The 23,187-nt window shown below is 40.9% G+C and overlaps 1 protein-coding gene across 12 annotated transcripts in view; it reads left to right on the forward strand.

The window, feature by feature from the left end:
• The first annotated feature begins 17,284 nt into the window (after positions 1 to 17,284).
• Positions 17,285 to 23,187, forward strand: part of B3GALNT1 (beta-1,3-N-acetylgalactosaminyltransferase 1 (Globoside blood group)) — a 33,119-nt gene continuing 27,216 nt past the window's right edge. For 2 of the 12 annotated variants that reach the window (XM_060011190.1, XM_060011198.1), the window contains exons 1-3: positions 17,621 to 17,859; positions 18,536 to 18,615; positions 19,039 to 19,127. The gene's annotated coding sequence lies outside the window, so the exon portion shown is untranslated. The other 10 variants (XM_060011196.1, XM_060011201.1, XM_060011193.1 and 7 more) reach the window with 7 other exon arrangements.

Genomic DNA, 23,187 nt, shown 5'->3' on the forward strand with positions numbered 1-23,187 from the left:
CAGTGAGGCCTGTGTACCGCAAAAAAAAAAAAAAAAAAAAAAAAAAGATATTGAGTATACCTACAGCAAAATTGCCTCATTTTACAATTGAGAAATCCAAGGGCCAGAGAGGAAAGTGATTGTTCATGGACTTTCTACCGACAAGGGTGTAGTTGGGAGTAGAGGCCAGATCTCCTGGCTCCTGGCTGAGTGCTGTTTTTCCATCATGTGTCAGGATGAAGGCCTTGGGTCCTTCTGGCTGAGATATGCAGTGGGGTTAACAAAAGTGCTGGCTTGAGGGGAAATAATAATACAGGTGACCAGGCGGGGGTTGGAAACACAAAGAACAGGAAATCATTTAGGATCAGAACAGAGCACCTCATCAAAGCCAGAAACGCAGGAGAGGGTCACTCATTCTGCAGCACGCCTTGCCACCAGGGCCAGGACCACAGTGTAAAAGAGTGAGAACGGCACCAGCTGGCACAGGCTGAAAAGCTACAGGGCATCTACAGGGCAGGTGGAAAGAAATGCACTTACTGGAAAGGGCTTCGGTGAAGACAGCCAGTTCTTGGGAAGATATCCCAGGCCTGGAGAAAGGAACAGACAAGGAGTGAGTCCGGGGGAGCAAGCCCCTTATGGAAAACGCCGTGGGCTCTGTCAACTTAAGGTCATTGGTGGGTCAGAGCTACAGCTAGGATGGCAACCCAGGTGGAGTCCAGGGACTCTGAGGAAAAAGCTTTGACTCTGGGGTATAGTAGGGATCGAAAACTGAAATGCCTTCAGTAGCTGGAGGCATAATAAAAATAAATGATGTGAGTAGGGTGACTAGAAGCCTTTGCCCCACCACCCCTGTCCATCCCTCTGGAAAAAAAAATATATTAATAACTACCAACTTAAAGAAAGATGGATTTCTAGGTTGTGACTAAGTTGAGTCTCATATCATAGTTGAGAGTGGTGGAAACTGTGGCAAATAGATAACTTCCCAGCAAACAGGGCAGCTGCTTTTCAGTCCCAGCAAATTTCTGATCTGTCAGAATGCAAAGTCAGTACTGCTAGCTTTCCAACTTCCCAATAGACACTAGAAATCTAGACGTTTATGTGTAACCTCCTGAGTTTTTACTGTTGGCAACACATTCAAATATTTTAAACCTGTGCAGACTAGGCACAGGTCCTATCCTAGAGCAGGAGGCGGGGTGGGGTGGAGTTTATATCCAAGGATCAAAAGAAACAGGCCCTGCTTCCCTAAGGGTCCTGAAGCAGATCGCCAGCTTAAAGGAAAGTTCATACTGCTACAAATCCCATATCTAGGTCTAAATCCTCATCCCTTGCGGCCAGACAGGTTTTGGAATTCAGCAGTTTTCAGGTTTTTAATTTTTCAGATTTATGGGCCCCAGAGAACTCCGAGGCAGTACCCTATTAACAAACACATCAATTTTTCTGTAGCAAAGCATATACATTTTCAGAAATCAAGTGAGATAAATAAAGAGTATAAATAATCTCACATAAGTTCCAGTCAAGTTTTGCCACCAGATGAGACAGTTGCAAACTTATGAAAAAAATATTTTTTCAAATTCATTGGGATTTCAGAATTACTGATAGGAGATTGTGGACCTATTATAAGGGAGAGACAACCAATGAGTAATGGGTACATACTCCATTAATTAACAGACACACAGAATTTATGCCTGATGACCTCTACCCTTTGGAAAGTATGTTTGTATCTTTGCTAACTGGCAACATCTCTGCTATCTCCCCTTTGGCTCCAGGGGAGAGGTAGTGTTTTGCCCTTTACCACCGTCCCCCTAGCTGGGGCAGGTCCTTTCCTTAATCACCTCAGCACAGCTGAGACAGGCTGTCAGGGAAGTTTAGCACAGGCAGTCACGCCCTTCCAGATGCTCTTAGAAGAGGCTTCTCTCAGAGACGCCACCCCCAGTGGGCCCTGCCTTGACTGCCTCCCAGTTGGGCTCCCAAATATCTTGATGCCTCAAGGTCCACACCAAACTCTCAACAAGGACCCAAACCAAGGGAAAAGTTCTCCTTCCTCTCTAGTTCCCCCCCGCTTCCATGCTGAAGTTTTACACCCCAGGAATTTATAATTGTGGACCTATTATAAGAAGGGCAGACAGCCAATGAATAATGGGTACACACTCCATTATTTAGGTGGATGACTGCCAGTGGAATTATGTTTCCCTTCAAAAGAATTCCCACCCTAACCCTCAGGGCTTTGGTTATCCTGAGCTCCATCCCCTCTCAACCCTCAGGACAATTACAACATAAAACCTAGTATCAGCACAATCTGGATTATGGAATCTCAGTGGGTGTATCCACAATCCACTCTGTGCTACACTGGACCTAGTCCAGCTCACTTCAAAGTCCCAGAGGAAGATCAGGTGTGCATATCTCTCCTGCAGCTTTAGAGGTTCTGCTCCTGAGTCTCTGTGCATTACTCCACAAAGAAGAACATACACACATCTCCAGCGAAATAACCAAACAGAGCACAGTCTAAATCCAAATATGGAAAAGAATCCTTTCTCCTGTGGAAGACACAATTCTGCAAGGTCTTGGCTTTGCTAAAATACCTCTTTGGGGCAAGACACACCAGATTTACATTACAAAATAAAGCACTTGGTTTAGCTTCTCAACATCTCTACTCTGATAGCCTCAGTCTCCCTCAGTAACAATATTTTTGTGTCTCTAGAGGTAGAAGCATTCCAAAACAACATACCCAAAGACAAACGGAAGTCTCTTCTTCCAATGAAGATTACTGTTGAAGAACTCATAAAAGAGCTCCTCCCATTTCCAGGCTACTGAAGGTTTATAAAGATCAGCATACTAGTCTCAACACATTCCAGGTGTGTGTGTGTGTGTGTGTGTGTGTGTGTGTATTGTATTGTAATCAATAAGTAACTGTGGGTGATACATGATAACATGTGAATATCCTATTGCTCAATAATCCTGCAAATGGCATTATTTCATTCTTTTTTATGGCTAAGTAGTATTCCATTATATGTATGTACCACATCTTCCTTATACATTCATCTGTTGATGGACACTGAGGTTGTTTCCATATATTGACAATTGTAAATAATGCTGCTATGAACATTGGAGTGCATGTATCTTTTTGAATTAGTGTTTTAGTTTTTTGGGGGTATATCCTCAGAAATAGAATTGCTGGGTCATATGGTAGTTCTATTTTTAGTTTTCTGAGTCACTTTGGAATCATGGGTTCTTTTCTAACTCAAGATAATATAACCATTACCATCATTATTCTTTTTGATGGTCAACTTATCACAAACTTGGCCAGCGGGAACAACTTTAAGCTAGCTCCTATATCCTCTGACATGTCCCCATTAATTGTGAGCACTTCCTCACGTTTGTGCACCAGATGTCTCCAACTTACTGTGTACTTTCTGTATCCCAGACTTGGAATCAGCCACTTCTCCAAAGAACCTGAGTTCCTTTCAGTGGAGAACAATATTTAGAAGTCAGCATCTGCATACTAGGTATGCCCAATGTTATTGAAATATTATTGCTTCTAGGCTTTTCAGGAGCCTAGAAAATAAAAATTTCAGAGCTAGAAAATATTAAACCATGAGTTAATATTGATAACTCCAATGCAAATCAAATCAAAATTTTAAGAAAATGATTCTTCCTAACCTTCTCCTATTACAACTGGTATCTCCCTTCTGCCATAGTGAGAAAAAACCTGGTTTCCAACAATTTTCTCTAACCTATAATAGATACAAAATATTTTCAAAATTTCTTCACTGATATCATTATAAAAAACAAACCTAAGAAAAGATCAGTATTTCTCTGTAATTCTTTTTGTACTTAAAATACATTTTATTTAGGGAGTACACTGCTCAAAAGTCAGTTGAATTAATTCTTTCTTCTGAATGGCCATGGTATCAATTTGATAGTTTCATTAATTAGGTTAATTTGTGGCTGTTTGTGTTCAATGTTAGGACTTGCCTTTTAAATTTTTGTTGATTTAATATGCAAAACATTTAATGGTTCAAAAGTGAAAACTATATAAAGCACTAAGCTCAAAGAACTTGCATTTCATTTTCAACATTTTTGTTAGTTGCTGCTTTATCCTTCCCATATTTTTTAAAATTATAAGCAAATATATATGTAGTCTTATTTATCTCCTTTCATATGTTTACATTAAATATACTCTTTCATACCTTGCTTTTTTTCATTTAACAAAATATTCCTTGAAAACACTCCTTATCAGTACATAGAGATCTTTGCTGTATAATATTCCATTGTTTGGATGTACCATCATTTGTTCAACTAATCTTATATAGATGGGCATTTTAGGCAGTTCTCTATTTCTTCTCTGAAAATTGATTTGTTTAAACTTTAGTGACAATTTTGGAAATTTTTATTTTCCAAGGGAATTATTTATTTCAACTAGGTTTTCAAATGTATTTGCATGAAACTGTGCAGAGTGGTGTCTTAAATGTTTAACATTTTCTTCTCTTTCAATGCTTACATATCCCTTGTCATTTCTTGTTTTGTACATTTTCTCCCTTGTTTTCTTTTCATGATTAGGTTAGCTGGTGGTTTGTCTATTTAATTGTTTTTTCAAAGAACAATTTAGATTATTTTTCCCAAAGATTTATTTATTTTTCCTATTGTAATAATTAATTTCTGCTTTCTAATCTTTATTATTTTCTTCTCCCTGTTTTCTTTTGGTTTATTTTACTCTTCTCTTTCTAGGTTTGGAATTGAAATTTTAGTTCATTTATTTTTTGATCTTCCATTTTTACTGATAATATTATTTTAGGCTATTGATTTTCCTCCTATCACTGCTTTAACTGTTAATTCTTCCTCTAACTCCTATATTTCCTATAAAGTAGACTTAGATCTAGAAGCCTGATTAGATTTTTATCCAAGAATACTTCACCAATGGTGTTGTGTGCTTCAAATTACATTTTACCACGAGGCACACATTACCAGCTGTTCTAGTTTTATTGTTGCTAAACGTCTTCGGATTCTGGTGGTGTCGGCCAATTTTCTCCACTTTAACGTTCCCTATCAACATTTTACCTAATATTTTGGGTAGCTAGATAGCCTTTATTTCATTAGAGGTTGCAAAATGGTGGAGGGCTATTCTATCACTGCTTCTTTATTCATTAGCTGAAATTCATCTATAAAAGAGGACTTTTCCTCATTAATTATTTCATTTATATGGGAAAGGTAGGATCCTTGATGTTTTTCCCTTGATTCATCAATGTTTAGAGTAGTGACTTAGTAATCTAGCAACCTCCAATGGTAACCAGTGTGTTTTTAAATTCATATAAATCATCATGAATTCAGATTTATATATATTTGATGTTTCAATCTGTTGCAGTCATTATCCTGTTTTTACTTAACTTTTAAATTTTTACACTTGTATCTCTTTTCTCTTGCTGTGGAAATCTAAGTTTCTAATAGCATTAACACAACTATTTGTTGTTTTTCCTACATCATGTCACTATTAGTGTTACAAAAAAGAATGCAATATAAAATTTCTTTGTGGTTCTTTTCTTCTTTAGACTATACGCCACTAAGGGTATCCTATATTTTTAAATAAGGAGTTATTTTCTCTATGCCACTGTGGCATCAAATTGATATATGGTTAAGTTCATTTGTTTCCATTTGTGTTCAATTTTAGGGATTTGTTTTTTCCCATTTTTGAATTATATAACATTTATATGGTTCCAAAGCCAAAAATGCACCCACAGAACTTTTTCTTCTGTCCTTGCCCCTTCATCTTGCACCCTCTCTTCCAATCTAGGAAACCGTTCTCATTAGTTTGTTTGTTTGTTTTGTTTTTTTCTGCGGTACGCGGGCCTCTCTCTGTTGTGGCCTCTCCCGTTGCTGAGCACAGGCTCCAGACGCACAGGCTCAGCGGCCATGGCTCAAGGGCCCAGCTGCTCCGCGGCATGTGGGATCTTCCCAGACCAGGGCACGAACCCGTGTCGCCTGCATCGGCAGGCAGACTCTCAACCACTGCGCCACCAGGGAAGCCCTCTCATTAGTTTTTGATGTATCATTTCATTGTTACCTTTTGAAAAATATCACAAATATGTTTATGATTTATTTACCTGTTTCTCACACAAAACGTAGCACAACATAAACACCGTCCTGCATCTTGCTTTATCTCATTTAACAATCGCCTAGTGATAGTTCCATACCAATATATAGAGGCCTTCCTCACTCCTTTTTAGTTGTGTAGTTCTCCATTGCTTGGATGCCCCATAGTTTACTAGACCATTTCCCTATCACTGAACATTTGGGTTGTTTCCAGTTTTGTTTTTGTTTTGTTTTGTTTTGTTTTTACTATAGCAAACAATGCCACCATAAGTAGCTTTATGCCTATTATAATAATTTTTATGTAATAACAATTTATGTTATGACATAAACATAAATTGCTATATGTCATAACAATTTCATATTTTTGCAAGTATGTCTCCAGGAAACTTTCCTGGAATGAGCAGGTGTTGGGTCAAAGTGTAACTGCTCATGTAATTTTTCTAGACATTGCCAAACTCCTCACCATAGCGGTTATACTACATTTTTTTGCCTTGCCACTAGCAATGAGAAGGCCTGTTTCCTCACAGCCTCACATAGTCAAAGTTTTGGATTTTTGTCAATCTGATAGGTGAGAAATGGCAACTCAGTGCAGTGTTATTTAGCATTTCTTTGTTTTAATTTAGTTTTTACTTTTTAAAATGTTTTTCATTGTAGTAAAATATACGTAAGTTTTAACTTTTAAACCACTTTTAAGTGGACAGTTCAGTGGCATTAAGTATGTGCACATTGACTATCGCCACTGTCCATCTAGAGAACTTTCATCATCCTAAGCTGAAACTCTATACCTATTAAACAATAACTCCCCACTCCTCCTTCCCCTCATCCCCTGGTAACCTGTGTTCTACCTTCTGTCTCTATGTATTTAAGTATTCTAGGTACCTCATGTTAAGTGGAATCTTACAATATTTGTATATTTGTGTCTGGCTTATTTTACTTAACAGTATATCCTCAAGGTTCATCCATGCTGTAGCATGTATTAGAATTTCACTCCTTTTTAAGGCTAAATAATATTCCACAGTATGTATATGCTCCATCTTGTTTATTTATTCATCCATTGATAGACAGTGGGGTTGTTTCCATCTTTTGGCTATTGTGAATAATGCTGCTATGAATATTAGTTTACAAGCATCTGTTCAAATCCCTGCTTTCAATTCTTTTGTATATATACCCAGAAGTGGAACTGTTGGATCATATGGTAATTCTATGTTTAATTTTTTGAGGAACTGTCATATTTTTTTTTCACAGCAGCTGCATGACTTTACATTGCCACCAGCAACGCCCAAGGGATCCAATTTCTCCACATTTTTGTCAACACTTGTTTTCTGGGTTTTTTGATAATAACAATTCTAATGGGTCTGAAGTGGTATTTCATTGTGGTTTTGATCTGCACTTCCCTCATTATTAGTGATGTTGAACATCTTTTCATGTGCTTATTGGTCATCTGTATATCTTCTTTGGAGAATTGTCTTTTCAAGTCCTTTGCCCATTTTTGAACTAGAGTTGTGTGTGTGTGTGTGTGTTGTTGACTTTTAGGAGTCCTTTATATATTCTGGATATTAATCCTTATCAGATATATGATTTGAAAATATTTTTTCTCATTCTGTGAACTGCCTTTTTACTCCATTGATAGTGTCCTTTAGCATACATAAGTTTTTAATTTTGATGAAGTCCAATTTGTCTTTTTTTTTCTTTTGTTACTTATGCTGTTGGTACCATATCAAAGAAATTATTGCCAAATCTGATGTCATGAAGATTGTTCTCTGTTTTCATCTGAGTTTTTATAGTTTTAGCTTTTATGTATAGGTCTTCAATCCATTTTGAGTTTGTTTATTTATTTATTTATTTTTGACCACAACACACAGCTTGTGGGATCTTAGTTCCCCGACCAGGGACTGAACTCGGGCCCTTGAAGTGAAAGCACAGAGTCCTAAACACTGGACCACCACTACATTCCCAATTTTGAGTTAATTTTTATATATGATGTTGGATGAGGGTCCAACTTCATTAATTTGGAAATGGATATCCAGTTTTCCCAGCAGCATTTGTTGAAAAAGTCCTTTCACCATGAATGGTATTGGCACCCTTGTTGAAAATCATCTGACCATATATATAAGGGGTTATTTCTAGGCTCTCTATTCTATTCCATTGGTCTATATGTTTGTCTTTATGCCAGTTCACAGTGTTTTAATTACTGTAACTCTGTAATAAGTTTTGAATTCAGGAAGTGTGAGACCTACAACATTTTTCTTCTTTTTCAAGATTGTTTCTGTTATTTGGGGTCCCATGAGAGTCCACATGTATTTTAAGATGTATTTTTCTGCAAAAAATGTTAGGATTCTGATAGGGATTGCATTCAATCTGTAGATCACTTTGGGTGGTACTGAAATCTTAACAATATTAAATTTTTCATTCCATGAACACAAGATGTTTTTTTGCATTTATTTGTGTCTTCTTTCATTTCTCTGTGCGATGTTTTATAGTTTTCAGTATACAACTCTTTCACTTACTTGGTTAAGTTAATTCCCAAGTATTTTTATTCTTTTTGATGCTATTATAAATGGAATTGTTTTCTTAATTTCCTTTTCACACTGTTCATTGTAAAATATTTCTCTTACGATGGGCAGGCTGAGCACCTTTTCGTGTGTGGTTTTTTTTTTTTTTTTTTTTTTTGCAGTACACAGGCCTCTCACTGTTGTGGCCTCTCCCGTTGCGGAGCACAGGCTCCGGACGCACAGCCTCAGCGGCCATGGCTCACGGGCCCAGCTGCTCCGCGGCATGTGGGATCCTCCCAGACCGGGGCATGAAACCCTGTCCCCTGCATCAGCAGGCTGACTCTCAACCACAGCACCACCAGGTAAGCCCCCTTTTCGTGTGTTTAAAGGCCATTTGTATTTCTTTTTCTGTGGAATTGTCTGTTCATATTTTTTACTCATTTTTCTATTGCACCGTTGGCATTTTTCTCTCAATTTTTAGGAGCTCTTTATATATTACTAATATTAGCCTTCTGGGTTGAGGTTTCAGTCACAGAGGTATATGTATTTGTCAAAAATCAGAGAGTGTACAATTAAGATTTGTGTATTTCATTCTATTTAAATTTTATATCACAAGAAACACCTTACACAAATACTGAATTCTGGTTAATAATATACATGCATCAATATACCGGTTTGTGATTTATTTTGAAACACAACAAAAAATAATATAGATTGACGGATGGATAGAGATAAATTACATACATGATAAGGCAAGTAAAATGTTGATGGTAGGATCTAGAGGGTGCGTGTTCTCTACAAAATTTTTTCAAATTTGCTGTATGTTTGAAAATTTTCATAATGAAATATTGGGGAAAATATTAGCCCTCTAATGATAGACATTACAAATATTTTCTCCAAGTTGTCAGGATTTTTTACTTGCTTATAGTTTTTCCTCATGAAAAGTGTTCTTTTAAAAGCTTATGTATAAATGCATTTATGAATCTTTTATTGCTTCTTCATTTTGAGTCATATTTTGTGGGGTTTTCCCTTTCTTATGTTATATAGCAATTCATTCACACTTTCTTCTACTACTTGCATTATGTTCTTTGTGTGTCTGTGTGTATTTCAGTTGTGATTATTTTTTAAGAAATAAATCACTGTAGCTTCAGTGAAGTGCCCTGTGCCACCCTAGTCTCTGTCCCCTTACCCCTCACTAGAGGTAATCACTCCTGTGCTTTGGTTATATATGTTTACTATATATGATATATATACTTATAATGCATATATAAATTTATAATACATATATATTTACAATACATATATATATTTACAAACAATAATATAATTATGTTTTTCACATTTGTAAAACATATTCATAAATAACGCCTTTCTGGAACTTGCTTTCTTTGATCAACATTATATTTTTGAAATTTATCCAAGCTGAGAGATATAACTCTAATCTATCCATTTTAATTATTACATGAAATTTTCCTAAAACATGCTGCATTTATTTATCAATCCTCCCATTTGTGCATATTAGTGTGTTTCAGATGCCTCTCAGTTAAAAGAAAGCTGTCATAAACATTGTTGTACACACCTTCTTGTGCACATGTGCATGTTTCTCCAGGGAAGACATCTAAGAGTGGAACCGCTGGTTTACAGGATATGCACATCTTCAATTTTATTAGATAAGTGATTTATACAATCATCAGCAGTGATTACTACCTGACAATTTAATATTATTGGACTTTAAAATTTCTGGCAATGAGTAGGTATAAAACTGTCTCATTGTGGCTTTAATTTGCATTTCCTTGATTCCTATGAAAATGTGCATCTTTTCAGATATTTACTGGCCATGCAGATTTCCTCTTCTGTAAATTGCTTCTTCATACCCTTTGTGAATTTTTCTACTGCCCATTTGCATGAGCATGGAAACTGTGTAGTCACACAGGGCCCTGCACTTAGAAGGGCCTTGTGCTTTGTTTAATGCTCTGCTGGTGCTGTTTTGAAATTCTTAATAATTTCTTACAAGGGGCCCTGCATTTTCATTTTGCACTGGGCTCCACAAATTGTGTAGCTGGTCCTTAGGCTGAGCCATGTTTGAACTGAGTTTTGACAGACAAAAAGGGATTCACATAGATCTGCATTGTTCAATATGGTGGCCACTTAGCCTTATTGTTCAATATAGCAGCTACATTAATTTAAATTAAGTAAAATTAAAAATTCAGTTCCTCAGTCTCATGAGCTTTGTAACCCTTTAGACTGTGCCCTGTGGGGAACCACTGACCCATGTAAAACCAGAAGTGCATGGAAAGATCTGGGTTTGAGGAAGACAGCCCTCATGGTAATGTGAAGGACTAGATAGGCAACTCAGAAGTCAGGGGAGCAGACAGAAAGCTCTGACACAAACCCAAGTGAGAAGTGAGGCTTTTGGGGGAGCAGAGGATCAGAAGGTCAGGGTCTCAGAGACAGAAAATCCACAGGATCTTGGTGGCTGTCTGGACATGTGGAGTAATGGAGAGGGAAGAATTGAGGGTCAGACTTGGGTGACTGATAAATGGGGCTGCTTTAACCAAATCCAGAAGAATAAACAGATTTTACGGGAAGGTACTGAAGTTGGCTTGGACACATTCTTGAAGTATTCTGGGACAGTTGTTCACCAGTCTCCCTACCTGCTAAATGAAGGTAGTGGTAGCATCTGTCCCACAGGACTGATGTATTAATAATCAACTGATACAGATATGTGAATACACTTTGTTAATGTTTAAGTGTCATATACATGTTATCTAGCATCAGTCCTGTATGTATCTGAGGTCCGATGGAAGGAAGAAGCAGGGGAGGGACTGAAATACTGCCTGCGTTTGCACAAAAGGAGCACCATCCATCTAGTTCAGTGAGACAGAAGATGCTGGAGGAAAATGCTGAAGAGAATGAAAAATGTGGATAGTCAAGTAAGAAATACAGGATAACAAATCATCAATTAGAAATACACCCCAGCTGCTTCTAAACATAATAAATTGTCAAAGCTTTCCATCAAGTGGAAGAAGATGGAGTTACAATGAGATCTGGGAGAAAACACATATTAAAAAATTCAACTAAGCAATTAGTAGCAGCATTTACTGTAGATTAGAAACTCTCTCCAGAATTACTTCTGCCTTGGAACATACATAGCATATATTCCAAACTGCTGTTACTTTTTTTTTTTTTTTTACTTGATAGCATATATTTATTGGATTTGTTTTTCTCCCCTTAACCTCACTCTTAATGGGCTCAGATTTTTAACATTCTCCCCTCCTCCACTTATTAATTTTTTTTATTGGAGTATAATTGCTTTACAATGTTGTGTTAGTTTCTGCCACACAGCGAAGTGAATCAGTCATACGCATACACATCCCCTCCCTCTTGGACCTCCCCGCCTGCACCCACATCCCACCCAACTAGGCCATCACAGAGCACCAAGCTGAGCTCCCTATGCTGCTACATTTTGATTTTCATCTGCAGACACAGAGTTAAAATGTAATATGTCCTTAAAGCTGATTGCTAGTTCAAACTTGTCATTAAGCATACTGCTTCCTAACGTTTGATTATATGTTTGGAAAACTGCTAGGAAGTTTAACTATGTGATTGATTAGACAGTATTTGGGTGTGAAACGTAACTCTTTGATGCATGCTGTTCTTCCAGAATTTGGAGGTAATGTGCAAGATTCTTAAATTAGTTTTGCTTTTGTGAAGTAAGCAAATAACCTGATGTTAAACCTTAGTTAGGCTATTTAATTAAATTCCGTACCTATCTATTGAAGATATATCACAGCAAGGCAGAGTGGTAGGGCATGGTCCTTCCTTCAAGGAGCTGATATCTCTTAGCAGAGACACCTATAAACTAGTACTGAGGGAAATGAGTGAGTGCTCACAGAATTCAAAACAGTCTGGGGTGATATGGTCAAAAGGAAGAGTAAGAACAGTAGCTGCCATCAGAGATCAGGAATCCATAGTTTTATGACTCAATGTGAAGTTATCTGAATAAGGCTCTGAGAGCCAAGCTAATGTCAAGGTCAGCATCAGCCCTCCATCTCCCTGGGTGATGCGGACAGCAGAAATCCTCCACTTAGTTAAGCTGGCTGTGGCCAGGACATCGGCAGCTCCTCCCACTGACAGGGAGTCTGGCTGCCCATCCCTTCAATCTGGGCTGGCCTCGTGGTCTCCTCTAATCCACAGAATGTGGCATATGTGACCCTGTGTGATTCCCCAGCTATGCCTTAACGAGTCTGACAGCTTCCACCTCCACTGTCTTGGATGCTGCCCACAGACTGACAATGGAGCCCCTGGAGGACGAGAAGCCCTGAAGATTCTCCAGAAGGCGAACCATGGCCTTCAGTGGATGGCATCACCAAGTGCCAGACATGTAAGTGAGGTCACCTTTGACCCTCAGCTTAGCTGACTTTCCAGTTCAGGGGTTGGCAAACCACAGCCTGCAGACCAAATCTGGCCCTCAGCCTGTTTCTTTGTAGGGCCCTTGAGCTACGAATAGCTTTTGCTTTTTAAAGGTTTGTAAAAAAAAAAAAAAAAATTATCAATGAATAACAAAGAAGAATATGCAACAGACACAAAACCTAAAATATGCACGAGCTACCACCCCTTACAGAAACTTTTGCCAGCCCCTGTTAGAGCTGAATATAACTGTGTGAGTAAATCCAGACAAAACCACAGAGGAGTCAGCCAACCAACCCTCAGAATCGTGAGAAATATTAAATGGATATTTTTAATATATGAGATGCAATAGATAACTGAATCACAAGCTGAATAAACGCTACACAAGGAACAAGGAAACTGCCTCGAAGGAAATAAGCTCTCGAAGGTTTTGGACCTTTTCTTCCCAATCATTTCACTTGAGAGGATTTCGTCCCCCTAGTCTGCTGTCCATGGCTCTGTTTTGCATCCTAGGGAGGTTTTGCCATCTATGAGCACATATATCCACTCATTATTCATAGGACATTCAAAACATTTTAAAAACAGGTATCGGAATATAACTTTTCAAAAATAAAAATACAGAATTTGTAAGATATAATATCAGTGTCCTAAAGCATCCTTCCAAATACAGAGGTCTATTTTTTTCCGTATATTACTCTATTTGCAATGGACCCTTCCTAGTTTTGTTACCAATGGATTTCCTTTACTTAGTGAGGTGAAGTGTCAGCCAAGGTGAGGTGAAGAATGGTTGTGATAAAGGCATCAGCAGGTAGCAATCACTTTACCCTTTGCAAAGGGCACAGCTACCTGCCAGGGCTGGAGCCAGAAAAAGAATCACAACCAGGGATTCAGATCTGAATATTTACACAGTGTCAAAGAAGTCCAGTGCCTAGACTTACACTGCTACTATCCACAAATAATTTTGTTGTACACCCATTTTAACTCCTATTTCCACCTCTATTATTTTCAGAGAACCTCCAAAATACCATAAATAATTTTTAAATGTACATTTCACGCCCCTATTCTTTTTCCTTCCCATAGGGGAAAAAAAAAAAACAAAAAAACAATGCTTTTGTAAGGGAGAAGCAGTTGAACCAAGAAATCTGTAAACAAAAAGAAACGGGGGGCGGGGGGGGGGGGTACTTCCCTGGTGGCGCAGTGGTTAAGAATCTGCCTGCCAATGCAGGGTACACGGGTTCAATCCCTGGTCCAGGAAGATCCCACGTGCTGCGGAGCAACTAAGCCCGTGCACCACAACTACTGAGCCTGTGCTCTAGTGCCTGTGAGCCACAGCTACTGAGCTCCCGCACCTAGAGCCCGTGTTCCGCAACAAGAGAAGCCACCGCAATGAGAAGCCCACACACCGCAATGAAGAGTAGCCCCCGCTTGACGCAACTAGAGAAAGCCCGTGCGTGGCAATGAAGACCCAACGCAGCCAAACTTAAATAATAAATTAATTAATTAAAAAAAAAAGAAATGGGGGCCCATATTTATAGTCTTCACGTAAATGTGTAGATCACAATTGGGGATGGGTGGTTATGACGAGGCTTGAAGTTAAACAGATGATCCAGACCCACCTGATTTTGAGCAAAGCACCACTATGATCAATACTACACATCTAAGTTTGCATTTGGCCTAGAGCAGTGTGGTAGCTCCTTTCCAAATATTTTCCCTCCGACTCCGCAGTGAGCCTTATCTCCTCGTGTTCACGCCTTGTCTGAATCCCTCCCCTTGAATCTTGAACAGTCCTATGCTTCCTATTGACCAATAAAATGTCACAAAAATGATGCAACATAACTTTCAAGTCTAGCTTCTGCCTTGCAGCTTCTGCCTTGGACTTTTAGAAAGCTGACTCTGATGAAATTCAGATCAACTGGCAGAGGCATGAGCAGACACGAATTTGCTGATGCAAACAAAAACCACTGATGTGATCCACTGACTGACTCACTAAAAATTATAAAAGTGGAGATACAGGCTCTCTGTTTAGAACCCTACATTTGTCTGTGGAATAGAAGATGCCCTTTGAGACTCCTCTTGTGGGAGCTGAAGTGGTCATTGTTATACAGAGTAAACTTGACATAGATCTCACCCAGTGGGGCTTATAAGCTTAAATGGATGAGCTCACACCCCCAGGTGTTTGATATGAGCCAGAGACCAGGTGATCACAGACAGAGTTTACACACAGTATTACATATTCTTGATTTGTTTCTGTTGTTAGAATGGAACTGGGGGTTTAGTTTCAGGTATGCCCAGTTACATATAGGAAACTCCTCTTGGATTTTATCAAGCCTTCTTAAAACAGACATCACAAGACCTTGTAGAAAGTATCACTGCTTTTACCAGAATTATCCACAGGAACCCTACAGTGGCCCAAACTCCACAGAGTCCAGAGTTTTACTGTTCTTTGAATGAAGCTAGTACCTAATTCAGTGAAGCGCCTAACACTGGGTACCAGAATGATCCAGATGATTACTCTATCCACCTAGGTGAATGGATTTGTAACCCATGTCCTCCTTGCAGGGATCTAAGACTTTCTCCTCCAAACAGATCCAAAGTCTCCACCCCACAGATTACCTATTAACCACAAAAGAGAAAATGTAGTTTAATAGAGAAATCTGGAGAACACTTCAGATTTCAGTGACCACTGATACTGGGACAACCTAATATTATGCATATAAAAATAACAGGGGTTTAATATTTATTATTATGTTCTTGCTGATGGAAAACAATAAGAGCACCTCATAAAGTGTACTATCTTAGAAGGATTCTTGCCATCTAATCAAACCTCTCAACCTTCCTTCGAGCTTACAGGAAATATGGAATCTAGAGAAAAAATTAAATGACATCAGGAGGAAAACAAGGTCAGACAAATTGCGAAAGTAGAATCCTCTGCCAAAAGACTCTTTAAAAAGTTAATACCACAAAAACAAAACAGGTGGAGGATTGCTCCACATTAAAAGATACAACCAGGGCTTCCCTGGTGGCGCAGTGGTTGAGGGTCCGCCTGCAGATGCAGCGGACGCGGGTTCGTGCCCCGGTCCGGGAGGATCCCACGTGCCGCGGAGCGGCTGGGCCCGTGAGCCATGGTCGCTGAGCCTGCGCATCCGGAGCCTGTGCTCCGCAACGGGAGAGGCCACACCAGTGAGAGGCCCGCATACCGCCAAAAAAAAAAAAGAGAGAGACAACCATAACAAATACAATGCATGCATCTTCACAGGACTCTCTTTTTTTTTGCTTTTGACTAGCAGCAGTCTTTAATGTAAATGTTAAGCAGAGATCCACACAAATTTGAAAAAAAGTCTTTAACTTGAAAGAGCTTAAAACAATAAAAAAAGATTAAATAGACAATTCAGGAAACAGAGGAAACTTAAAAGAGAAAGTCCTGAGATTTGTCTTATTATCCATTCGGTAAGAGAAGATATTGCATCCCTTACATAAGAACTGGACGCCATGGGACTACCTTTCTACAAAACCAATATATGACTTTTTTTGCTAACTGGAGAAATTTGCATATGGGCTGGATATTAGGTGATGTCAAATTATTAAGTTTCTTAGATGTAATTTAGTTTCTTATGTGGTTGCATAGGGGAATGTCTTTGTCTTTACTTAGGCGAGAGAGAAAGAAAGCAGTTACCTCAAAATGTTGAGTTATTCATTCTCGGAGGAATGTACATGGCTGTTCACTGAACTATTATTTCAACTTTTCACACCGTGATGCCTCTGCCGACCTGTTCACCGTGCCACAGACAAGCGGCCTGAATGGGGAACTGTTTTCAGATGGCACTGTTTCAGGGGTGCCAAGAGAGGAGACTAAATACTATTTCTGAATTAATTCAACAACCTCCACCCAGAGGCCGGTGCAACCAGAGCCCATACAGCACACTCAGCTCCCGCGCCTCAAAGCTTCTCCGTTCCTCCCAAGAAGCAACAGTTAGTGACAACTCAGGGTGGGACAGACCTTTGAATTCTCCAGACCAAAGGAGGGTTTTGAGAGGCATTTCTCGAGAGCATGCGACTCCCGGGACTCCTGTTCACACCCCAGACCATTGCAACCCCGACGTATCCCCAGCCTTCTTTTTCTATTGATTCTAGAAGGAGAACGCGCATTTCGTCTGCAAGAGCAAAGAACTTCCCAAGATGTCTTCTTCCTTTCATAGCTCTGTGCGAATTTTAGTAAGTAAATACCTCCCGGACTGCCGCGAGGCCGGGCACTTACGCAACTTGAAAACAGGGCAAGCCGGGGCAAAGAGAAGCGAGTCTTCAACAGAAATCCTTCCCGAGGTCAGCCCATCGACTAACCGCTGCCAAGCTCAAATGTAAAATGACTACCTAGCACCCCGGTGCATGGAATGCAAGGTGAAGCCGAGAATCCCGAGGTCGCGCCCAGATTAGCGCGGAGGCCTGGGTGCCGCGCGACACCGCCCTCCTGGGGGGTCAGGGCCCGCGCGTGCGTGCGTGCGAGCGAGAGGACAAGGGGCTTAGGGCCCGGCGCGTGGTCTGCGCGCGCCCGGCCGCGCGTGCGGCTGCGGTGAGGCTGCGTGTGCGCGCGGGGCTGGAGCTTAGGCCATCCGCCCACGTCGGAGCACGGTGCGCGCCACGCGGGTGGGTGAGTGTGGTCCGGGGTGGGTGCTGGGGCGGCGCGGAGGCCTCGGAGGCCCTCGGGCTGGGTGGCGGGCGTGGCGCTGGGACCTGCTCCGCCGGTGACGTGCCCTCCTCCGGGACACCGAGGCCCGGACAGCTGGGCCGGGAGGCGCCGCCCACTCTTCCGGCTCTCTCTCGGAGCGCGGCCGGGGTTGAGCCGCGAGCGGCCGCGCCCAGATGCTTGGGCCTCCGCGACTATTTGTTCCCCCACCAGGTGAGCGCGGGAGGTGGGGCCGCGGGCGACACCTAGGAGCGCCGGGGTGCGTGGTAGGGCCAGGCCGAGGCTGAGAGGAGCATGCTGTCCGCCCTGCTCTGCCCCAGCGCGCAGACTACTCCCTTCCCGTCTCCTCGGGGAGCAGCACGAAGCAAGTTGGGCGGGTCGGCGGGGGAGCGGACGGGGACGGTGATTCGGTGTCGGATTCCCCAAGCAGGCCTGGGGTAAAGCCTTGACAAGGAGTTACGGAAGGGCCCAGCAGCCGAATTGTGGGAGGCTTGTTCCTCCTGGGGAGGGGTGGGGAGGAATGTGGACCTAAGGAGGAGAATGGGCGAATTGGCCAGAGAGAGGAGGAAACCCGAAGAGGCTAGGGCTACAAGATTTTTAAAAGGGGTCTTAGCAAGCATACAAGGCATTTTAAAGGAAATCTTTAAGGTGCAATGGAGCCTCACTTTTCAAGCAATAGGGAATGATGCCAGCAGCAAGCAAGAGTGGCATTCCGTGTTTCTTCTCTGTCTTCCACTGTTGTAGGAAGGAGAATGTGCAAAGCAGAGACGGTTTTCTTTCCTTCATGTGTTTTGCACTTAGTACCAGCGTTTAGGAGGTGGCTGGTTTGTCAGGTAGAGCTATCAATAAGGAACAAATTACCAAACCATGTCTTTTTTTCTGTTTTCAGAGGTGAGGAAGATTTGAGTTTGCAGTCTTCACCTGGGAACAGCTTTGTGTTTTAGCTTTCCCCAGGCGGCTTAGACAGAGGTAGGGAGCTGATTTTGTGCTCTCAGAATGTGTTGATGCCTGATAAAAGCATACATTGAACCTGTATCAGTGTAGAGAAGGGAACTATTTACTATTTAGAGATAAGAGTCTAAGACCTTTTTTTTTTCTCCTGACTAGAAAGTTCATTCAAATGAATGGTTGTTGGGTAATTCCAGTCCTGAAAATAAAGCCTGTTAACAAGACAGTGGCCAAGTATAATTCCAGATGAGATGCATGAAGTGATTTGAGAGCAAGGAGGAAGAAGAGAGGATCAAAGCTTTTCCAAAAATGAAAAGAATGTTGATATATAATGGTTTGCTCCTATAGCAGCTTGCTAGGTATAGAACATTAATTTTAGATGTCTCATGCCCAATGTTGTTAAGTTATGACTGAGATATATTCTTTTTCTGTTCTTCTGTTCAGTAGTGCACGGCATATCTTTTAATTAAAGCATGGAATACGGAAAACAAAAAACTTCAGCTAGTGTTTTAGTCTCATCTGAAATTCTACAGGTAAGTTCCTCTTATTTTAAGTGAGAAATTATCCTTATCGGTTAAAATTGACCATAATAGTCTCCTTTATAAGATTTTAAGGATCATTTATGCAGCTACATGTTTTGTTATATATTCTAGTATATTTCTTCCCTAAAGGATTTGAGGAGTTGGAAGAGTTAAGCTCAATTAAACCATTTTAGGTTATATATATATATTTTTTAAAAAATTGAATCATTATTAAAATACCATGGTATCTCAGGAAAACTTAACTATATAAACTTATTTTAGTGGTCATATTCAACTCAAGATCAGACTCAACTCTCTTTATCCCTAAGAAAATACACCAGTGGTTACTTTTCTCTCTTTTCCTTCCCTTTCAAATGATTTGCCTTGTCTTTGTGCCCAGTCTCCAGCTCTGTTCTGTCCACCATTGGATGATACAGGTAGAATCCCATTTTAGGAAATGCCTTTATTCCTTCTGCAACCATAATATGTCCAGGCCAAATATGCTTCTCTGTTACATCAGAAAACAGCTATCGTTGCTCATCCCTGCTCACTGTGTAGTAGATAAAACACACTACAGCTTCATGAATGAGGTCAAAACTGGAGGGTCAAACAGGATGCTCTTAAATGACCTGGCACAGCAGATAAATTCAAAAGTTGCAGTTCATTTAATAGGTTCTTTGGCAGATATCTTTTTTTGGACTATGAGCAATGATTTTGCTTTAGTAAAAAGTTGCATATTATAAATATCGATTTGCTTTTGCAATCGGAGCTTTTGATACATTGTGAATTAGAAGAGGGAAGGCGATGGTATAAGTTAGAAGCAACTTGTAGGGGGCATGTCTAGGTGAGGGGGAGATGAAGCCGCAGAACAGTCTGTAGTGTGGGACCCTAAGGGGCAACAGGATAGAAGATTTGGCTAGGGGTGTAACTTGCACTCCTTGAAACTGAGAAATTAAGGAATAAAAAACAGAGCTAGAGTAGATTGTTTCCCATTCTGTGTGGATCTGACCCTGACACAGGTAGTTAGTCAGGAAGTCAAGGCCTTTTGTTGTCCCCTTATAGCATCCACAGCCTAGTTTAATACTTCTCAGCCCTGCTACCCTCCAGGAACCATTTCATGTAAGGAACATGTTATGAGCACTAGGATCCCCTTTTCAGTGACATAGCCTTCTGGGGTAATGAGGAAACATAGAGAAGAGAGACCTTAGGAGGTTTTGTTGCTGTTCTGAGATGCCATTTCATGGGGCTAGACAAACACTTTCAGACCAGCAGCCTATTTTGAAAATAGTTTTATTGGAGCACAGTCACATCTTTATGTTTAATAATGTCTACGGCTCCATTTTCGCTACAAAGGCAGAATCAGATAGCTGGGATAGAGACCATGTGGCCCACAGAAAATGTTTGCCATTTGGCCTTTTATTTTTTTTATTTTTATTTTTTGCGGTACGCGGGCCTCTCACTGTTGTGGCCTCTCCCGCTGCGGAGTACAGGCTCCGGACGCGCAGGCTCAGCGGCCATGGCTCATGGGCTCAGCCACTCCGCGGCACGTGGGATCTTCCCAGACCGGGGCACGAACCCATGTCCCCTGCATCGGCAGGCGGACTCTCAACCACCGCGCCACCAGGGAAGCCCTAGCCTTTTACTTTTAAAAAATTTGCCCACTCCTTGGCTAGAACATAGATTTCTGCTAACCTCCAAATCAGTGCACTTTAAGTAGGCTCTTTTAAGTTTGAATTAAGGAAGTACTGCTCCCGTTAAACATTTCACAAGTCTGCAACCACCTACTACCAGCATGACAGTGAGGGCTCCAACCATGTCTCTTATCTGGAGCTATATTTGGCTATTATTTCGGTAACAGAATTTGTTTTCAAGAACGGAGTTACCCACTTGTTGAGAGAAAAAATTATAATCAACTCTTATCTCAGTATTAGTTTCATTCTCTAAACTGATATAATTTGTATAATTTGCACTTTGGCGGGCATCTACACATTCTGAGAGTGCAAACTCAGCACCTTGTCATGTCCGGTGGCCGCAGGTTTGGAGACATTTGAGCTGGGGCTGGGGGGGGGGTGTCCCTCCATCTTCTCCAGGTGGGCTTTGCTCATAATGTTCAATCTAAAACTTGGAGTCATGAACCTTTTCATGACTGTCCATGCTCTGCATGGTGTCAGCAACTTGAGGGCCAGGCAGCCTAGCCTGTAACACATGTCTGGCATATCGAATGACTGAATGAAATACATTCAAATAGCTAAGGACAAGGGAAGCAGTAACTTAGCTTAACAGACAAGAATGACAAAGATCTGTAATACTACTCACCTAGGGCAACAATGGGAAGAAGTGTTAACTAGAGCAGCTTGCACTGTCCTCTTCCTCCAATGAGTAAAGCTGTTTGTAGCAAAACAGAGACAGGCAGCCCAGCTCTCAAGGCGGCCTTGGTGCTCCTCTGCCTGACTTGTGTCATCTTTGCTCTGCTCCAGTTTTCCTAGCTTCTCTGAACCTGGTTATCCTGTTGCCTCTTCCCATAGGCCGCTCTGTCACATGGCTCCCTCAGACTGCCTACCACTCAGGGCAGAGTGAGTCCACTTTTGTTGTACTCTTTGCTCCCTACCCAGGAATCTCAAGAGGCTATGGGATTGGGTGTGAGGTTGGGCTCTTCTACAGGCACTGTGCTCTGGAGGCGGAGCACAGCAGTTGGAGTTGAACCTAAGTTTGGGTTCCAGGTCTCCTTGTATCTGGGCTGTACCAGTCTCTGAAAAATGAGATAGTGATACCCATTTTACCATGTTGTGAAATGTGCTTTGTAAATTGCTGTAGAAGTGATACAGACTTAAGCCCAAGAGTCCAGTTAACCTTAAAAAAAAAACACCCTGCTTAAAAGTCTAACTCATTGGGCTTCCCTGGTGGCGCAGTGGTTGAGAGTCTGCCTGCCGATGCAGGGGACACGGGTTCGTGTCCCAGTCCGGGAAGGTCCCACATGCAGCGGAGCGGCTGGGCCCGTGAGCCATGGCCGCTGAGCCTGCGCGTCCGGAGCCTGTGCTCCGCAACGGGAGAGGCCACAGCAGTGAGAGGCCCGCGTACCGCAAAAAAAAAAAAAGTCTAACTTATTACAAAGAGTACATTTTTTTGTGTGGGTTGGATGCAAGTGCAGATAAGGCAAGAGCAAAGAGAAAATCTCAAATAAATTTTCCTTGTCATGTTCTACTACCTTTGGCCTCTCCTCATCTTTCTCAGCCTAAAGATCCTACATGCCGCAAGCCCAGAAATCTATAAAATACAGTTGTCTTCAGTATCTGCAGGGGATTGGTTCTAGGACTCCCTCAGATACCAAAATCCATCTCAAGTCCCTAAAATGGCATGGCATTTGCATATAATCCATGCACATCCTTCATATACTTTAAATCATCACTAGGTTCCTTGTAATACCTAATGTAATGTAAATGTTATGTAAAACATAACGTTTAGTTATGTTAGTTGTAAATACAATGTAAGTGATATGTAAATAGTTGCCAGCATACATGGCAAATTGAAGTTTTGCATTTTGGAACATTCTGGAATTTTTTAAAAAAATATTTTTGATCCAAAGTTAGTGGAGCCCATGGTTGCAGAGCGCTGTGTTCCCATATATTGTTATTCCTACAATAAAATACTTTGTTTGCAAACGGTATATGATATGTGTTTTTAAAATAGGTTTTTAAAAACCCAGGTGTCTTCTACCTCAACACGCAAGAGGCTGGAGGTTTCCATTTTAATGAGGCTAGAATGAAGGGCATTCTCCCATACATCTCGGAATATCTGAGGGTGGTATCACTGCAGCCAGCCGGGGATGCAAGGGCAGAATGGGGAAATAATAATGGAGCATTAGGTATTTATACTCACTGTCTACCTAAAACTGTATAACAACCACAGAGAGTTATGCTTCATATGGGGGGGTTTCTTAAACTCATTGAGTACTTCAGATTCATTCTTAAAAATGGAACAATTTAAAAATTTTATGCAAAATGAAACCTTTTCTTTTTAAAGGTTTTTAAAAAATTATTTATTTGGCTGCATTGGGTCTTAGTTGCAGGATCTT

This window comes from Delphinus delphis, chromosome 4 (genome assembly GCF_949987515.2).
Source record: "Delphinus delphis chromosome 4, mDelDel1.2, whole genome shotgun sequence".
Classification (NCBI taxonomy): Eukaryota; Metazoa; Chordata; class Mammalia; order Artiodactyla; family Delphinidae; genus Delphinus; species Delphinus delphis.